General features: G+C 31.7%; 1 long non-coding RNA gene across 1 annotated transcript; it reads right to left on the minus strand.

Annotated features, from left to right (window-relative positions):
* Positions 1–783: 783 nt before the first annotated feature.
* Positions 784–5490, minus strand: LOC108190407 (uncharacterized). Its single transcript, XR_001799606.4, has 3 exons — positions 5394–5490; positions 4011–4067; positions 784–3056 (listed from the first exon to the last, which is right to left on the minus strand). It is a non-coding gene; the product is annotated as an uncharacterized lncRNA (long non-coding RNA).
* Positions 5491–8441: the final 2951 nt, after the last annotated feature.

The raw sequence follows: 8441 nt of genomic DNA on the forward strand, positions 1-8441 counted from the left end.
TGCCCCCCCCTAAATTATTAGCCCTCGTGTTTATTTTTTTCCCCAATTTCTGTTTAGTGAAGAGCAGATTTCTTCAACACATTTCAAAACATAATAGTTTTAATAACTAATAACAGATTTATTTTATTTTTGCCATGATGACAGTACATAATATTTTACTAGATACTTTTAGATACTTCTATACAGCCATTAAAGGCTTAATTAGGTTAACTAGGCAGGTTAGGGTAATTAGGCAAGCTATTGTATAATGATGGTTTGTTCTGTAGACTGTCGAAAAAAAAGTTAGCTAAAAGGGGCTAATAATTTTGTTCTTAAAATGTTTTTAAAAAAAACTGCTTTTATTCTAGCCAATATAAAGCAAATAGGACTTTCTCCAGAAAAAAAAATATTATCAAAGATACTTTGAAAATCTCCTTGCTCTGTTAAACATCATTTGGGAAATATATATATATATATATATAAAAAAAGGAAAAATTCAAAGGGGGGCTAATAATTCTGACTTCAACTGCATATTAACTTATTTAACAGCCCCTCACCTTAACTCGCCCCGAATGAGATGGATAAAATGAAAGAACATCAACAGCAAGGAGAAATCAGATGCTCAAGACATAATCTTTAAAACAATGCAAATATATGACGAATGTTTGTGACACAAAAACGGATCAATAATTAAATCCTTATTTTTCAGAGTAAAACATCATCCACCTGAACATTTATGCAAGACAGACACAAACAAAAACATTTTTTTCTTTGAAATTGTATCTTTTTGAAAAAAAAGAATCATTTTGTATAATTTGTATTTTAATTTACTTTTGTAGGTCAATTATCTACAAAATAAACAAGAACGAATTACATCTGAAATGAAGCTCTTCAAAACAAGGTCATTTTATGCTTCAGCGTCAAAATAATTTATTTATCTGTTTTCATGGTTTCAGTTTAATTTCTTTAATCAAGCGGTATGAATGAGCCAGTACAGTCTTTACAAACTATTCACAGCACTGAAAGTATTCTTAGATTACCTCAGAAGAATGAAGTCGGAAGTGTGAGACAAGATCTGCACATATCAGGGTTTTATGCATCCCGCAGTATGCAATGTCAAAAGGGTGACTCCATAAGATAAGGTAAACTACACACGATTATGTAATGCCTGGATGCATCTCACAGCACAAAGCATAACTTAACCTTTAAATGTCCATGCTTAATCAGTCATTGATAAGGTCTGTTGATTAAAGGGTAATTGACAATCAATCAATCATTCAGTAATCGTTAGCATTCCTAAATAAAATTTATTAAAGGATATTTCACCTTAAATTCACCATTCTCACCATTTAAAGGACAGTTCATCCAAAAACTGACAATTCTGTTACCTTTTACTTGTTACAAACCGGCTTTATATTTGTTCTGATGTTGAACAATATACAACTACTTGTAGGGTAATGTCTTTGGTTGTTGTTTTTTGTTTGCATTGTCAGACAGCTAAAACATTTCACAAAATCCAAATCAGCCGCACAGAGATTTTTATGCTGAAAAGCCTTTAAAATTGACATATAAAGATTTGACATTTATTGTGATAACTATTAATATAGACCAATATAAAAAAATAATCCTTTTTTTTTTTGCCATATCGCCCAGCCCTATTTGACAATATAAACTTCATTAACCATCATCAAAACTGTCTTTCTCTTAGCCATGGTCTGATGTTGTCTCCTGATGGAGGCCGCTCTATTGATTCTAGACAATGAAAACACCAGAGTCTTTCAAATTATCCAGCTGCTGGACTGGAATGATAAGGGGAACTATTACATCATGGTGCTGGAGCGGTCTGATCCCTGCGAGGACCTCTTCGTTTTCGTCCAGAGCCACAGAGAGACTTGATAAAGAACTGGCACGGATTGTAATGTGGCAGGCAATAACAGCCACATACATGAGCTGCAAAGGTGTTTTCCACCGAGATATTAAACAGGAGAACCTCCTTATCAACAGGGACACACTAGAAGTCAAGCTTATTGACTTTGGCTGTGGTGATCTCCTTCAGAGTGCAGAATATACAACCTTTATGGGTATGCACTAAATAATTATAATTCAGATCGCTCAGATTATTAAGTTTCTACATTGAAAACTTTGTTATAGTTACAAAAACACAACCAAATGTATGTGGTGATGAGAAAGTCGCATGATGAACAACTAATTGTTCACACTATCATTCGCACAACTACTTAACAACTGGTGCAATTAACATTAAATATAACATAAAACTAGGTTATAGGCTATAACCAGGTTGTAGATTTTGACTTTTTTACTGTTAACATTATGAGCATTATTTTAATTGTAAAGCATCTTCTCACAGGAACACTAATGTACCCAAATTTAAATCTATGGGAAAATATGTGGAGCTGGCCATAGTATATTTGCTAGGTGTGCTGCTGTTTTCACTTGTGTGTGTGGGATTTCATGACACCCATGACCACAATCTCATCAACTTCAACATTTGGTCCAAGTCTGGCTTGTCTGACTAAGATCTTCAACACAACAACGTCAAATTCTTTAATTCTCTAACAAAAGAGAAGAAAGAAACCGGACTGCAGACTACATAGAATTATCTAGATTTAGCTGTGCAGATTATGCAGGACAAGTTATCAAATCTGTCTTACAGTTTAGAATAGATGTAAATGAGCAGAAGTGTTGCAGCCTGATCCGCTCCTGCCTGCAGAGAAACCCAGCAGAATGAATAGATCTGGTTGAGGTTCTGGACCATGGCTGGGTTTAGGCCACAATCTGTCACTGTCCCAGTCTAGCATTTTGTGTCCCACCAAAAAGCATAAAAAACACCATCAAATCTTAACAATGGATTACTTAACCCAGTTGACACAAATGAAAAAAATCTTCAAGAGGAACTTTTGGATACAATAATCCAAAAGCATAAAGCTGTCGAGCACCATCTCCTCTTCCAGGACAGCAGACATTCAGCACAGTTGACAGGGCTGTTATTAAGTGGCTGCTGCTTACTGTTTCAAGAATTCCCATCTTCGTTGTAGTTGTGTGGTTTTCCAATGACCCTGTGTGTTAAAAATATAAAATGACGTGTCAATACTAAGTTTAAATATATAAAAATGTCTTCTTACATCAATATAATTTTGGGTCACAAAATGTTATTAAGTGCTTTTAAGGAAGAATGTGGTTGTTTACATAATTATTATTATGGTATCAGTAATTTACTTTCCATACTTTGTAAATGTTACGCAAAAGATTGCACAAAATTCTTCAAAATATGATATTATGTGTTTAACAACAGACAACTTCTACAAGTTTGAACAACTAGATAGTAAGCAAATGTCTAAAGTCAGAAGACAAAAAACAGGCTTTTGTTTAACACAAAACTGAAAATTGTCATAATTTACTCTCTCTTCATTTGTTACAAACCTGTTTTTCTTACTTTTGTTGAACAAAAAAGATGTTCTGAAGAAAGTTGGAAACATGTAACCATTGACATCCATAGTATTTGTTTTTTTCTACAATGGAACTCAGTGGTTAAAGGTTTCCAGCTTCAAAATATTTTCTTTTGAGTTCAACAAAAGAAAGAAACTTATAAAGGTTTGAAACCACATAGGCCTGAGTAAATTTTAATTTTTGGGTGAACTATCCATTGAAGAATAACTATAAATCAATGTTGAATGTTTTCAAGTTGAAAATAAGGCAAAGTTGTGCTTTACACAATATTTCATTTTAAAATAAATGTATAATTCTAACGTTACAGTAGAAATAAGAATTGGAAGCCTTAAAGGTGCAGTATGGGATTGTCTTCAGAAACTTTTTTGTTGTGCTGGTTAAGTCTTTTCACATTCCAATAGTACAGATTTAAGTAAATTATCTAAATGTATTTATATGTTTTTTTTGTATTCTGGGTAAGGAATGAGACTAAAAAATGGGTTTAATTAAAAAGTTTGGGCTAAAAATTACGATAGAAAGCCCAAACTGTCTATCAACAAATATAGATTTGTTTATCTGCGCACCTTGTTCATGCAGAGAGATCCATCAGTTGTGCATTCACGTGCAGTGGTGACCTGCAGCTGACAGAGACAGTGACATGGAAATTCAGCATCAACATGAATTTTCTTCTGAAAGACCAAATCATGGCTTTGTATCTATAAAAAATAGTTTTTGATAGAACGTTTGCCAAAAATGCTGAATCAAAACTTTTGCATGCTTGAATGCAGTTCAAAACCACAATCTGAAGGATAACACCATGGCTGAAGTATTTATTTAAGAAAGGTATTTTTTAAAACTATTTTAGTCACCCAAAGCTTAAGTACAGTGGGTTTTTTTTTTAACAAATGAGCAATATGCACTGACGAGTTGTTCAGCCACTGAAATCTTCTAGTGAAGGATTGATTTCATAAGATGCCTTTTACAGCATCGATAATGTAACGTAATCAAAGTTAAATAGACCTAAGCATTTAAACACAAGCTCTGGGAGAAGCAGTGAGAAGTTATGATGAAAACAAGTTAGTGTCAGTCGTTGTCTTGTAATGTAAAAAGATGACAAGTTATTTCTGTTTTAGCACATCCTTTTCAGATTTCTACTTAGTTTAATAATAAAGCATAAGTAAATAGTATTCCACCTAGCCTGTTTACTGAGGAAAAGTTGGTTTTATATTCACACATTAGTTTATTTTTGAACAATGACAATTTGTGACACGGTCCCTATATTGTTTATCAAGCTACTTTTAATATTCAGGATGAGTATAACTTCGTTCCAAAGTTATAGCTTTGGGGAAACTATTAATTAATTAATAAAGTAACGTTACTATAAAGTTTTCTAAGTGGCGAATCCCACAACCTAGTGTTATAAGGTTGTCTCTGGTAACATTAATCTGGTAATAATTTCCGGAGGCGTGGCTAGCATTATCTCAAATCTACTACTGAAATGGATAGGTAGCTTTTTTACTACACAAAAAATACATTTTATAGCTAGCAGTTTTTGAGACTGTCTGTAATAAACATACTCAGTAGTTCAAAGAGTACTTAACAGTTACTGTAAAAGTCATCGCGGTTTATTTTCGCCTCGCCCAGCAACGGCGGCTTCCCTTTACGGTTAAAAAGAAACATGTCATAACAGATAACTTACGTTTCTTTTATCTCATCAGTTTGAAATAACAATTAACCGTCATAAAGTAAAAATCGAACAATAAGTAGTAACTCTAAGTACCCGGAGAGATTAGTGTGTCATTCAATAGGCTTTGGTTTTTCTGCAACTAACGTTAATGTAACGTAACATCTATCGGAGGCGGCAAGCTAACATAATACTTATGCTGATTGTTTTTATGTCGAAATTACTGCCATTTGCTCGTGGTTAAACATAAAAAGATTCGATAAATACAGAATTCAGTACTCACCATAACTTTATTGAAAGAAACTCCGTCTCGTCGGATCTCTTGAGGCAGCTAGCACTGAATGTGTTGTGTTCCGTTGGCGCTTGAATTTGAATCTGCTCTAAAACGCCAACGGCTGTCAATCACGCGCATTCGTATACTCGTTTTTTGCTTGCCAAACATATATATTTCACTTAATCTGTTTGATAAATTATATGAGCACTATTAATGGTGCATATATATATATATATATATATATATATATATATATATATATATATATATATATATATATATATATATATATATATATATATTACAATGTAGGGATTACTGTAATATTGAAGTAATTAAATGTAGTCACACTAGCGTTTCTTGTGTAAAATTTTAAATATTTACACATTTACTTCATATATGAACTCGGTAAAACTAGTTAAATATTAGTATTGAAGTATTTATAATCGTAAATAAACCTAGAAATATTATTTTAAATAAATAATAATGTCACAGCTGTTTATCATAAGTTGATCAAATTGTTATTAATAATATTTAATTAATGCAATATAAATCAAAGTTTGTTTCTAAAAAGAACTAAACTTTAGCAGCTTGATTAATTTAAATAATTTTAGATTCATAATTAAAAATATCAATTAACTTTTGCTTAATTTATTTAGGATTGTTAGGTTAAAACGTCAAATAAATTGTACATAATATTGACAAGTTATAGTTATTGGTTAGTAAGATTTACTTGAATTTTACTTATGCAAACAGTTTTAAGGATTTCTTTCAAAAGTAGGCTATTTCAGATTTAGTGAATTAACAAACTAAGATTTTAACTCAGTAAACGTATCATTTGCTGCTTATTAATAGTTATTAATGTAGTGTAGGCGTTAGGTATTAGTTTAGGGATGTAGAATAAGATCAAGCAAAACATGTACTTAAAATACAAATAGGCGGCTAGCCACAGGTTAATAGTGAGAATTAGTACTTTAAACTGTTACTTTAGTAAGTATGGACTTACTCTTCAGACATAGTAGACGAACTAAAGAAGGAGGTAATTTAAATAAGCCTACTGAATTGTGTAATTAGTAATTCTAACTGCACTATTTAAACTCATAAATTGCCTTTCGTTGCTTACATTTTTGACACCACAACAAAATGTCCACTAGATGTCAGTATACACAATAAATTAACCAAAATGTGCAGCCTTTGGCTGTCATTGATTAGGTGGTCCAGAAATGGGATTGATTAATGGAAATTTTTTTAAATATAATTGATCATTTGGTATTTAAATTTTGTACATTTCTTAAATTTAAATATGCAATACTTTATAATAAAGCTCAATTTCTTAGCATTCGTTATAATGTTAGTTCTTAGGACCCCCCAAATAAATTATAATACAATTTTTAACTTTAGTGAATATCAACATTTACTGACACTTTAATAATATAAAAAGCTGTATCTGTTAGTATATTTAATGGGTCGGATTTGACATGAAATAATAATGAGCAGTTGCACTTTTATGAAAATGCTAAAGTAATAATAAATAAATAAATAAATAAATGTAATATTAATAGTTATTGTTATTATTATTAATTATTTTTACTATTATTATTATTAAGTCTAACAAAATTATTGCTCCTTGTTAGTTAATTAACTATTTAGAACTAATGGAATTGAATTAATAGTGTCATCAACACACCTTTCAATAAATTAACAAACAAAAATAACATGCAAGAAAAATATGGGCTATTATATAGACCCTGGCATTGCATTAAAAAATCCAGATTAATTTATAGCTTAATTTGTGATTCAATTAAGTACTGTATGTATGTTAATTAAGTACTGTATGTATATATTTTACAGTCTATGTATAACCCCCATGGGCTCTGTTTATGTTATATATACATAGTTTGTTCCACTTTGCATAAACCAACAGTACTGAACCCAAATTACCCTTGCTTCAATTTTTTCATTCATTTTTAATAAAACAAATCCATAACAGGTAATGCTTTGCAGAGTGCAGCTGATCTGCAGCTTAACTGCAGGATCTCAGCTTTCTCCCTAATGAGATCTGCTCTGAGAGGTGCAATACTGCTGCTTAAGAAAATTAAACACTATTTTATTTATTCATATTACTGCATTATTTTTGGTCCTGATTCTAAATGAAGCAAGAACAGACAGCATCAGACATGACCATACAGAATTCAAATTCAAACAGACATTTACATTTAGTATTTTGTTAAGTATAAAAGGAAGAGGCCACAAAGAAGACTAAATAAATATAAAATGATGAGGACAAAATGTTGAAATGAATGTCTAAGTGGGCATAGACAAGGTAGACAGAAATATGATATGTGAGACATAGAAATATATACATATGGCGTACATTTTTATATTTGGATTTCACACACAGACACACATATTACATGGTATAAATGCAATTTACATTTCAAAATATTGTAAAAATGACAATTTACATGTATCATATTAAACTCATATAACAGTTTCTACAGGATAAATGATGACAACCGAGCTGAATGTTTGTTGAAATCGCATCAGATACAACCAGAGTGGAGAAAGCTTCCTCTAATGGAAATGGATGGCTGGACATTGTTTTTGAGTGCAGACTTGCAGATTTGACACTTTTTCTGATAACAATTTTATGCTTGTACAAGGTGAGATGAGAAATGTGATGACAATAATCTATTGACATACTTAGAATAGGATCATTAGTGTTGTGTATGATTAATTGCGTTTGGGAAGCCAAAAACCAAATGAGCCTGACTATAATGCAGTGATTGAGGTGGAGATGATAATCCCTATTTACTTTATTCCAGTCAGCAGTTCTCAATCAGCAGGCCTCATCTGATATTTATACAGTTTGTCCAGTGCAGACTGAGCCTTAATGGTAAATTCTCTGGAGATACTGTGTACTAAGACAATTTGAGCAATTCCAGCTGCAGTGTTGAAGCGATTCCCCTTTGAGATTCTCTGCTTTACCCTGTCCTCTTTTATATAGGATCAGCCTTTTTCAAAATTCTCATTTAAAGTTTTTTTTTAAATACTGTG

The sequence above is a fragment of the Danio rerio genome, chromosome 6 (genome assembly GCF_049306965.1).
Source record: "Danio rerio strain Tuebingen ecotype United States chromosome 6, GRCz12tu, whole genome shotgun sequence".
Taxonomy (NCBI): Eukaryota; Metazoa; Chordata; class Actinopteri; order Cypriniformes; family Danionidae; genus Danio; species Danio rerio.